The 12,381-nt window shown below is 41.3% G+C and overlaps 1 long non-coding RNA gene across 1 annotated transcript in view; it reads left to right on the top strand.

Moving 5' to 3' along the window:
* The window catches only part of LOC142052067 (uncharacterized), a 32,811-nt gene that overhangs the window by 15,901 nt on the left and 4,529 nt on the right, over window positions 1-12,381 (top strand). Inside the window, exons 3-4 of the long non-coding RNA XR_012658699.1 lie at window positions 8,643-8,780; window positions 9,240-9,319. This is a non-coding gene — a long non-coding RNA (uncharacterized LOC142052067). The remainder of the gene's footprint in view (window positions 1-8,642; window positions 8,781-9,239; window positions 9,320-12,381) is intronic.

The raw sequence follows: 12,381 nt of genomic DNA, 5'->3' as shown, positions 1-12,381 counted from the left end.
AAGACAATTTCCAGTACTGAGTTAAAAGCAAAAATTCTAGTAGGTTCTTCCTTTTTTTTTCCTGACTCTCTGTTAATAAAAGAGGTTAGAGCAGACTCAGTCCCAGGGAGGGTAAGAGTCTGAGTCTGTTAATTCATCTGTTATTCATCACACATTTAAATAACCACTGTCCTGTAAAGGCTCCTGAAGTTTGAATTCACTTACAGCAAGTGCAAAAAAGAAAACCTGGATAAATGAAAACTCATTAAACTTTTCTTCTACAATATGAAATTCATTATATTTGGTTCTTAGGAATGAGCTTTTTTTACTAGTTCACTTTAGAAGTGAAGCCATAGGTTTTCTATTTATTTTCCTTGGTACTGCACAAGTAACCAGAGAACATATCTGGCTCCCAGAAAACCTTTTTCTCTGCCTGTAATCACTATGCCAGCTTTAATTGCTGCTTACTGACTGCCATGCAGTGTTCTTGTTACTTTTTCATAATTTACAAAACCACTGTAGACATCTGGTACTTTGAAAAGCCTCATGCTGTACAGTGATTTCTTATTTGCCATCAGAACAAGTTTCCTTATCAGGGAAAACAGTTTCCCCTTTTTGTATCCTCAGATGAATAGAAAAGACATCTGATGTGGCCATAAAGACCATTAGATTAATTTCCTTTCGTTTTCTCTTTATCTATTGTAGAATGCTTTTACACTTGTACTTACAGGGAAGAAGTAACGGTGGAAGTTAAATGAAAATGGTTTTATGAATTTCCTGCCTTCTGATGTATAGAAACTTCTTAATAATTGATTTGAAAACCAATTTTATTATTTTTCATACTACCTTCAGCAGGGTGGATTGTAACTTAGTGTAACAAGGTTTCCTGTCCAATATTTTCACCAGCCCGATAGTCAAAGATTTCTCTGTGTTCAATACAGTAGAGAGGAAAAAAGACAAAACAAAGTATCTTCCAGTTCTTTGTGTGTTACAGCTTGGATTCACAGAAGTATACTAAAGACTGTGCTGATCGACCCAGTACTAGATATTTCTATGGGAGATCTGGTTTTGTCTTCAAGAGGGCAAAGGAATAGCAACAGAACAACTAGGTTTTGAGAAAATAAATTATAGCAAATTGTCAAAAGTTTGGTTTATCCTCAGAGAAAAAGTGACCTTGCAGTTTCTCAAGTAGAAGGAGAAACCTCCTGAGTGACTTAATAGAAGTTTTCTTTATCTCAATAAATGTGAGTTCGATGGAGGTTATGTTTCTTCAGTGTGTTATATGGACCAGTAGGAACGTTGAAACCAGGGGTAAATGAAGGATTCTGGAGATGCTGGATACAAATGTTAAACAGAATTTGAGTTTGGGGGATGATATATGATTGAGGAGGAAGGGAAAATGCTCTTCCCTTAGGAATTCGTAGGGAAGAAATGAACTAAATGTATCTGGAGACAAGAGGCAAAGTAGCTTTTATTCATTTCCTATCATGCAAGCCCTGATTGTATCAAACATAACAGGCCACTTTATCAGAGGTAGCAATTGGAACAAAGAGTAAATGAGTAAATGAAATATCTTCCTGGCTGTCAGTAAGTTAGTGCAGATCTGTTATCATCTGTGAATATTCATAACATAGAACAAGGGACAAAACACTCCTGCTGTGAAGGGACAATTGAAATAGTCTGCACAAGGAAGGCAAGAAAGTATCTGATGAATTGTACTCCAAAGAGTAGACAGATGCTGCAAGCCAACAACAGGCGTTAACAACAGCTAGTGTCAACAACAGGAATTTGTTTTTTATGACCATCGGATGCTCTGAAGACTGAGGAATGCTTGGAATAGATGGGATCCACCTGACAAAGTTGGGCAAAACCATCTTTGCCAACAGGCTGGTCAACCCTGTGAGGAGAGCTTTAAACTACAAATGACAGGGAAGGGAGACCAGCAATCAGGGGAGGAAGTGGTGCATGGGATGACAAGCAACGGGTGCTGAGTGATGGTGACAGGAGAGACCTGGTTATCAGCTGTACAGGGTTGAAGGGGGATCATCCCAAGTGCATGCACATAAATAAAGGAAATGTTGAAAGAACAGCATGATGAGGGCAGCTCTCACACATTTTCTGTGAAGTGCCTGTATACTAAAACACATAGCACAGGGAATAAACAGGAGTTAGAGATCTGTATGCAGTTGCAGGGTGATTATTTAATTGGAGTCACAGCAACAAGGTGGAATAGCTCACACAACTGGAGTGCAGCGATGAATGGATACAGGTTCCTTAGGAAGGACAGACTAGCAAGGCAAAGTGGAGAGTCATCCTTTATGTGAGAGAGCGTTTATGAAAGAATGCATGCAGCTCAGCCTTGGGATGGGTGATGAGCCAGCTGAGAGCTTAAGGGTCAGAATTTGAGGGTGAATCAATGTGGGTGATGTTTTTATGGGAATTTGCTACAGATTACTTTGGCAGGAAGATGTAGGTAAGACCATCTTCAGACAACTGAAGAAGCTTCACATTTGCAGGCCCATGAGATTTAATAGCATGCATCCAGAGGTGCTGATGCAGCTGGTTAGTGTCACTGTGAGGCCAACTCTCAATAATATATGAAAGGTCATGATACTTGGAGGAGGTTCATGAGGACTGGAAGAAAAGAAATGTCACTCCTATCTTCAGGAAGGGCAAGAAGGAGAGTCTGGGGAACTACAGACCAGTCGGCATCACCTCAGTCCTTGGGAATGTGAAGTAGCAAATCTTCCTAGAATTCGTTTCCAACCAATGAAGGGCAAGAAGGTGATCTGGAGTAGTCAGCCGTATTTATGAATGAGAAATCATGCTTGGCCTACCTGAAGCCTTCTGTGACAAAATTACTAGTTTGGTGGATGAGGGGAGAGCAATTTAGTCAGATTTTCAATGCTGTCTGCCATAATATCCTCATTGACAAACTGGGGAAGTACAAGTTAGGTAAGTATACACTGAAGTGGACTGAAAATTAGTTGAACTGCCAGGTTTAGGGGGTTCTGATCAGCAGTGCGATGTTGTGATGGGTTGACCTTGGCTGGATGCCAGGTGCGCACCAAAGCTGCTCCATCACTCCCCCACCTCAGCTGGAGAGGGGAGAGAAAATATAACAGAAGGCTCATGGGTTGAGATAAGGCCAGGGAGAGATCACTCACAGATTACCATCATGGGCAAAATAGACTCAACTTGGGAAAATTTAATTTAATTTATTATCAGTCAAACCAGAGTAGGATAATAAGAAATAAAATCAAATCTTAAAAATACCTTCCCCCCATCCCTCCCTTCTTCCTGGGCTCAACTTTACTCCCTAGTTCTCTACCTCCTCCCCTGCAGCGGTACAGGGGTTTGAGGAACGGGGTTTACAGTCAGTTCATCACATGTTGTCTCTGCCGCTCCTTCCTCCTCGGGGGGAGGACTCCTCACACTCTTCTGCTCCAGCATGGGGTCCCTCCAACAGGAGACAGTCCCCCATGAACTTCTCCAATGTGAGTCCTTCCCACAGGTTACAGTTCTTCACTAACTGCACTAGCATGGGTCCCTTCCACAGGGTGCCATCCTTCAGAACAGACTGCTGCTCTGTGGGTCCTCTGCAGTGTCACAAGTCCTGCCAGAAAACCTGATCCAGCATGGAATCCTCTCTACATAGGTGCACAGGTCTGCCAGGAGCCTGCTGCAGCACAGGCTTCCTATGGGGTCACAGCCTCTGGGCACATCCACCTGCTACTACATGGGGTCCTCCAGGGGCTGCAGGTGGACATCTCCACCATTAACCTCCATGGGCTGCAAGAGGACAGCCTGCCTCACCATGGTCTTCACCATGGGCTGCAGGGGAATCTCTGCTCCAGTGTCTGGAGTACCTTATCCCCCTCCTTCACTGACCTTGGTGTCTGCAGGGTTGTTTCTCTCACATATTCTCACTCGTCTCTGGCTGCTGTTCCACAGGGTTTTTTTCCCCCTTCTTAAATATGTTATCACAGAGGCACTACCACCATTGCTGATTGGCTCAGCTTTGGTCAGTGGCAGGTCTGTCTTGAAGCTGGCTGGCATTGGCTTGGTTGGATATAGGGGAAGCTTCTAGCAGGTTTCATAGAAGTCACCCCTGTGGCCCCCCCACTACCAAAACCTTGCCACACATACCCAATACAGATGTTCAGCTGAAGGCCAGTCACTAGTGGACTGTCTCAGGGGTTAGTGCTGTGGCCAACACCAACATATTCATTCATGTCCTGGATGATGGGACAGAATGTACCCTCAGCAGGTTTTCAGCTGAATCACAACTAGGAGGGGAGGCTGACACACCAGAAGGCTGTGCTGCTACTCAGAGCAACCTCAGCAGTCTGGAGAAATGGGTCAATAGGAATCCTGTCTTGCTAACAAAGATAAATGCCAAGTCCTACATGTGGAGAAGAATAGTGCTATGCACAAGTACTGGCTGGGAACTGACTGCCTGGAAAGCAACTTTGCAGAGAAGCCCCTGGGATCCTGGGGACCAACCAGCTGAACATTACCTAGCAATACACCCTTGCGGCAAGGAAGGCAAGCTGCTTCCTTGTCTGCATTAGGGGGTTGTCCTTCTCTACTGATAAGACACATCTAGAGTGCTGGGTCCAGGTCTGGGCTCCCGAGTACAAGGCAGACATGGACTTCTGGCAGCAAGTACAGCAAAGAGCCATGAATAAGATTAGGGGATTAGGGGATCTGACATATGAGGAGACGCTGAGAAAGCAAGGGCTGTTCATCTTGGAGACAAGGCTCAGGGGCATCTCTTCAATGTGTATGAATATCTGATGGGGGAAGGCGATTAAAGAAGACAGCCAGATTCTTCTCAGTAGCACCCACTGATAGGACAAGAGGAAATGGGCACAAAGTAAAACACATGCAATTCTATCTAAATGTAAGAAAAAAACTTTACTATTGCTAGGGGGGTCAAACTCTGGAACAGGCTGTCCAGAGAGGTTGTGGTGTTTCCATTCTGAAGCTATTCAAAACCTAACTCGACATGGTCCTGAGCCACCTGCTGTAGATGACCCTTCTTTGGAAGGGGGTTGGACTATATGATCTCCAGAGCTGTTCTCCATCACCAGTTATTCTGTGAGTCTGCGAATCCTGCATTGTTCCTTACATAACAGTTTTGTCTTGTGTCTTGATAGCACTCAACCTGCAAGGACAGTAAAGAGATTTTTATCCAGCAAAGCTTCTGGCTTCCAGGAACTCTTTCCTAGCAACTACTCCATCTGAAAATTATCACACATTTTTTTCAGTCCAGGGATACTTTTAATGCCATTGTCATGGACAGGAGCACAGGCTGAGTGGACAGCATGGGGACAGAGCAGAGATGATGTCTATTTAAAAGTTAGAAAGCATGGATTTCTTTCCTATGGCATTTAGTACATCTGTCACAAGACAGGACTTGGAAGAACAATATATGTTCCAAAAAATATGTGTTGGTAATCTGAGTTAAAATACTGGAACAGTTCAGACATTTTAGAGGAAAAAAAGGGCAATGAAAGTGTTGTTAAACTACAATACTCGTGTTTCTCCCTCCTCCCCACCCCAACGCCCACAAAAAACCACCATACCCAATGTTTTCCAAAGCTAGAGATATCTGAGAAAGGAATTAGAGGCAAAAATCCCTAAATATAGTTTAGAAGGTATGTATTAACCTTTTCCCCTTCACTTATATGTACATTTTCCACATATAGTTTTATAACTCTGGTTTCAAGCACAGACTTGAAAGGATGTTCAGTCTGATTTGCTATTCTGAACTGATAGGAACTCACTGGATTTGGTTTCGCCTTCTGGTTTTCAATTTATTTTCCATTTCTTTTTGTACCACCTGAATTTTAAGTTCAAACAAAACAGAGTCCTTAGTGTGAGATTCCCCTCAAATCACTTTTCCCTACTTTAAGACAACACTTGAGAGCAATCTGTTCTGGGTACAGCTAGATAAATGTGATCCTGAGCACAGAAAGCATTCCCCATACAGTCAGCTACCTTGTGCATTGCCACTGAGACAAATTATCAAGAAAAGGAGAAAAAAAAAAGTGCAGCAGTTGCTTTTAGTTTGGCTCAGGCACTTTAATGGTTGCTGAATAAGCAACTTTTAATAGGTAAGAAATCTGCAGGTGTCTCTTCCTGATTGCTCAGGGAATAGTTTTATTTGTGTTACCAATAACTACAATTATGTGTTGAAATCTCCAAAGGCAGCAATAGGTTTCTCCCAATGTGTTAACTATGAGCTTTTAAAATTACCTGAGGCCTGAACAAGGGTAGGCATGGACCACTAACCCCTATCCTGAGTGTTCAACCTGTCCTGATAGGAGTCATGAATAAGAACAGCACAGCATCAGTCAAAGCATAATAGTCAGACTGGGAATATAAACACACAGACCCATCATCAAAGCTGAGTGGGAGGACAGGGAGATCTCCAGTAGGGCAATAGTGCTCTCTGGTGGAACCAGAGCACCATCTAATTCACCAGGCTAAACATGCTCAGTGGTGACATGAGGTGTTTTCAGTGCAAGGATGATAAAAACAGGAATACAAGCTGCCAGAAATAGCATACTCTGCTGAACTATTGAATTTGCTGAACTACAGGTTATAATGGGAGCCGCAAAACGGTTTCAGAGGGGAAGAGTTTGTGGTTAGCCCAGCACTAGCGTATGTGGGAGAAGGGAGGGGAGGGGAGGGATGTATCATAGATGATACATTAAAATTTAGGCCTATATCTGATGGGATTTTCAAAAGACATTCTTTATGAGGTAGGACGGCAAAGGCCTGCTCGTACCACTGTGTTTGGAAGCTGCTTGGTACAAAATCAGAGACAGACATAAATATTCTTCTGATTGTAGCTTCTGTTTTCTGTTCTATGATTAGGTAAATGAATACAGAACTAGCAGCTCCTCTGAGCCTCTGAGAAGACTTAACAAGCAACTTATCACCTAATCATGAAAAGGCCTTACTGTTATTCTTTTAAAAGTACTTATAATTTTCAACAAAATGCAGAAAGCTGTTAGTCAAAGATGATGTAAATTCTGTTGACTCTGATTCATTTATTGGCAAGTCCATCTCTCAAAGTTTGATTAAAAGCGCAACCTTATCTTATCGGTAGGAAGTATCCCACAGAGATAAATGGATGGGATAAACATGCAAAATAAATAAATGTTAAATCAAATATACATGTACATATAAAAATTCTTGGAATTTAGTTTAGACGACTTCATAGCATTAGTGCCTACAGGCAGTGAATGAGGTAGCTCAATGCCTGTTCAACTCCAAAATAGAAAGATCTTTCCTGTGCCAAAAGGCTTAAATACTAAGTAGAGAAGAGGAAAGGAGAATAAACATAAAGGATTATTATCCCCTTTGACAGAGTTGAAATTTAGGTATAAAAAGCCTGAGTCAGCAAAACACATAAGCACATGCTTAAGCTCATTCAGTTCTTCAAATATTTTTATGTATTTTGCTGAATGGAAACAGCATTAAGCACATTCCATCATCTTCATCAGATGAGGGTTATTTGACTTGTTTACACTCAGAAAGAATTTCTGAGACACAAATAAGACTTTGCCTGGGAGCAGCCCTTTCTAGACCTAGTATCCTAAACAATTTAATTTGTAAGTTTTAGTCACCCAAGGTAACCTATGCTGCCTAAGCAGAGAAAGTAACTGGATTTAGTAGAATTACCTACAGGGAAAAAAATTGCCTTACATTATCCTACCCCAACATGTATACTGGGAGCACGGCAGGAAAATTATAGGATGGATGTTTAGGAGGGGGACATATCACAAAACTTCAGCGGATGATTCCTTTGACAGAATGCCATTTGTGGGTCAATATTTGCAGTACAGGTTAATGTTGGCTGAGCATTAACATGAAACAAATGTGTCTTATAGTGATATCTGCCAATATTTAACAGGGAGCTCATACAAACATTTGTCCCTTGGCCTTTCATTAACTCTGTTTCAAGCACCGGTGTCCCTGAACACAGAGAACTCAGGGTGATGGAAATTTGGGCATTTCATTGTCACTGTCTTGGAATCAAGCAAGAAAATAACAAGTTAACACAAAGCGGAAATATTATCCCCTTGTTCCAGAGTACACTGATAGCCTGGAGGAAGATTGCTGGTGCAACAGAGCACATCTGTACCTAGAGCACAAAGAAAGAATTAGTATTTCTAGACATAGCGTGAGTAATTAATCTCTGGGTTAAATTTTTATATGATTTTAAAATGATTGCTAAAGCTAAAGCACCTTTATGGAGGCTAATGCAATAACACTGGAGGAGTGTGAACCCTGAGCAGCAAGAAAATAATTCCAAACTTCCATTTGATTTTGTGGTGTTATTTCTAACTGGACATCCAGAGGAATTCCCTCCTGCTTGTGGCCAGACCAATTTTATTGCCTACATGTTTGGTGTTACTGGTGGTTTGGAGAACCAGGTTATGCACAGTCACTGGCAGGGCCAACCTGTCTGCCTTCACCTTCCAACTCCTGGGTCTTCGCATGATGCTCACTTACTTTCTTTCCCAGCTTCCCAGTTGCTGAACAGTAAAGTTGACTATGTCACCAGAAATGAATAGTGGTTACCATTTGTATGAAAAACAACTCACCATATATATCTTGACATCATTATTTGTGTTCATCCAAAGGAATTTAGAAACTGGAGTTTTCAATTTATGCAAACAAGGTGAATGAAGAAATTGTTTCCTGGACCTGAAGGAATTGCCTCTTCAGGGCCCATCTATTACTCCTGAGAGACGTCAAACAGCTCTCCATTAAACTATAAGGTGATTCAAATTCAAATGTCTGTTTTCCGTATCTTTTTAATGTCATCCTCTGTCTGTGAATTGAGGCACAGGTACTGGGTTTGTCTATTTACCCACTGGGGTTTTCGCAAGTTACACAGGAATTATTTTTTCCCCTGAAAAATATTGCCTTCCAGGCAGACAGATGAAATCCCATTGCAAGTATTGGTCCTTTACTATGGTTTAGGTGCTGCAGTGTAAATGATCTAACTTTTTACTGACTTAATTCTGTAAATGAAGAGGAAATTATTCAAGGAATGTCCTTGAGAATATGAATGTGTGCACTTCTGCAAGTCATTCCCAGATGAATTAGACACAGCAAATAAAAATTCAGTTCAACTTTAGTCTGTGTTGCCACATGGTGGCCACATAACCCCAGCGATGTGGGCTGCTGCTGCAGCAACACAGAAACCACTGATAATTCCAGTACCTGTTTTCTAGGCACCCCACATGAAGAGATTTCATCTACGCTAAGGTCTGCTGTGCATGTCCTGCAAACTCACTAACATCTAAAAACTCAGGTAGTGTAATGCCACAAACTATGCAGACTGATTATTTAGACTGAAACTAGCTGTAATCAAAATACTGGAAGTACAAACATAAATGGATAAGAACTGGAAAAAATCTTGTAGAAATCCTCAAATTCTGTTTTTCAAGTTCTTCTGAAAATGAGTGCATTTACTGTAATAGACTATGGTATTTTAACATTATTTACATTTTACTTTTAATAATGACAACATGTAACATAAAAATAATGAACATTTTAATGATACACATCACCTGCTCCCCTGGGATGCCTGGGAAATGTTTGAGAGCCTGACTTCAATCAGTTGTCAAAACACATGTCAAAATACAGAAAGAAGTCCATATAAAGGCCAAATCCATAGAAAATAGGGGCCAGTCCACCTGTCAGTTTTTTAACTAGAACCAGTTGGAGATTGTTTTTATTTCCCCCAGGGATAGTTTGGCATTCTTGGGGGAAAAATCAAAACCTGAAAAAATCAAACCTGAACACTTTCCAGTGAACATGCCAAATAGTGAATCAAAGATGCAGCCATGGGACCTTGTAAGAATTATGACAATAATGCCACATGCATCCATCATCTACTGTGAGCAGAGTGTCCTGCAAAACAGGGCTCTAGGTGAGGGAAAAGAACTTAGTAGTTGCCCATGCCGCACCGTGAAAGAGGTCCTTTGGCCAGGAGCCCGTCTCTTAAACCGAATGGAGCCATGAGGCAACAGGACCACATCTTCCATGAGGCACTGTAGCATCATCTCCAAATCAAAATATTATATTTTTGGACCAAAACCCAGAATCTTTTCAGGTTTAGGCCTTTTACTTTTTGGATCTAAATAAGTATTGAAATTTTCCATGGAAAGCAAATAGTTTTCTCAAAATATCTTCTGTCTTAGTTTTTGTCATTGGAAATAAATTACAAATGGTTGGGTTTGATCTACTCACAAATTCTGAGGAACCATCTCAAAAAAACCTAGAAAATTTGCTGTTTAAAAGCAACCTTATTTAAACCCTTTAGCCTGCAACACAGTATGTCACAAACAACAGCAGTAGGAAGAGCTTTCAGAAGGACTGTCCAGCTTCATCTTAACCTGGTGGAGATGATGCAACTTTTACAGGGCTGCCTCTTACAGCAAGCCATAGCCAAACCAATGCCTACCCCAGACTAAGCTGGCGGAACAGGATTCTGATTTGACAAGCCAAGGCTTCTTGATGGCAAAGTCTTTTCCCCACTCACCCATGACCCATTGCATGGTACATCTGCTCAGGTCTGCAGGCAGGGCCATTTTGTTCTACAGTTCTCCCCAGGTGATTGCAGCTTCTGTAGAAAAATACAAACTATCAGCACTGACGTGGTACAGTTTCCTTCCTCACTGCAAAGAGGACAAATTCCAGCCTCCCCACTCGTAATGGAATCGGAATATGGGGTAAGCCCAGGTCCCTAGATAGCTGATCTAGCCTAAAATTCAAATACCTAGAGAACCAGCTGATAGGAACATACTATTTTCTGTGAACATATTTTTCTGTGTAGAAGCCCAGATCTAAAGCATCATGTTTAAAAACCTGCTAGTAGCTCCCCAGGGAAAAGAGATCATGCACAGAACAAATTCCCTGAGGGACATAGTTATTCAGCCAAGGGAGAGGGGACCAGGCAGCATGCAGGTGGGGTGGGGACACTGTGGATGATTTCTGCTATGTCACAATGCCAAATTTACAATGCCAGAAAACGTCAGAGGGACGAAGATCCTGCAGCTTCCCACACCTTTTCCCCAGGATTTTTGCACCAGGCCATAAAGTCATGGGATTTAGAGCAATGAGAAATTCAAGTTCTTTCTGAAATGGCTTTGTAATAATGAGCATTGTCTCAGAAAACTGGAATCACATCTTGCATACTCCTGAGAAAATGCCTTAATTGAGAAGAGATGCATTTCAGGGAAATACCATTATTGTTTCGGTTTGCCCCTTTGTGTGTTCAATAAATCTTCAAAGTGGTTGTGACTATAATTCATCTGGGCCGTGGGCAGAAGGAGACATTTCTCCCAAGAGAGGGAGAGACTACATGTGTGTGTGGTCCAAGAGAAAGCAGCTTTAATCATGCGCTGAGAGTAATAGGCATTGTACTGTGACTAAATTTACTGTGCTTTCTGGCAGACTCTGTGGGGAGAAGTGGTGCATTTCAAGCTCTAATCTTTGTTTTGTCTGTAGATTTTCACTCTTTCTATACTAACTTGTTACTAAGGGCCTGTTCTTCAGAAAATGGGGCCCAAAGTCAGCATCTACTTTTGCAAACTCGAGTATCTACCACATGTGCATCTGAGTGCAAATCTGAAGTGACTCATAAAGAACTTTGGACACGTGGGTCTGCAAAGTCCATTTTTGCTTTTATGTATCTTAAAGATTTTGCACAACTGTAGTTATGTTTCTGAGAATAAGATGCTCGCTGTTTAGTTCAGAGATACATTTTATTCTCATCTCATTGCCAAAGGCAACTGAAATATTGAAGTACAAGCACGGTGCCAACTGTGTGGTTAAATTGAAGTCCCCAGCTCAGCTTTTCTACAAATTTAATTGATAGGGCTGCAGTCTTTTCAGATCTTTTCAGATTTGGTCATCCTCTTTGTACAAAATTAAGAGAATTAAGGCCAAATCCAAGCATAAAATACCACCGTAAGTCCCTCATTGTTCTCGTGTAATGGACAAACATGATGTGTTTTCCTTCAGTTTGATTTACACCATCAGCATTTGGAAGCACAGTCATTATTTAGCTGAATCTGCCAAATGTTTTCTATTTAATTACACAATGCAACCACAGAATCTCCTAGGAAAAGATTTCTTATTTATTTATTTAAGTTTATGAGATACTACCAAATAACTAGACTTAATTCTCGGGGGAAAAAAATCTTGAAGAAGGAGTTTTTACAAGCAATGTAAGAAAAATGTAGTTGTATAGTTTGGGAGATTTTTTAAGTTTATCTGAGAACAAGAAAGAAGGAAGTGCAGAAAATAGGCCTGAGGTTTTCTTATTTTAATCACAGTAAGTTCAAAAATCTACAGAAGAATAGGGAG

Source organism: Phalacrocorax aristotelis, chromosome 1 (genome assembly GCF_949628215.1).
Source record: "Phalacrocorax aristotelis chromosome 1, bGulAri2.1, whole genome shotgun sequence".
Lineage (NCBI taxonomy): Eukaryota > Metazoa > Chordata > Aves > Suliformes > Phalacrocoracidae > Phalacrocorax > Phalacrocorax aristotelis.
The sequence above is the reverse complement of the archived record's forward strand: the minus strand, read 5'-3'. Positions and strand labels throughout refer to the sequence as shown.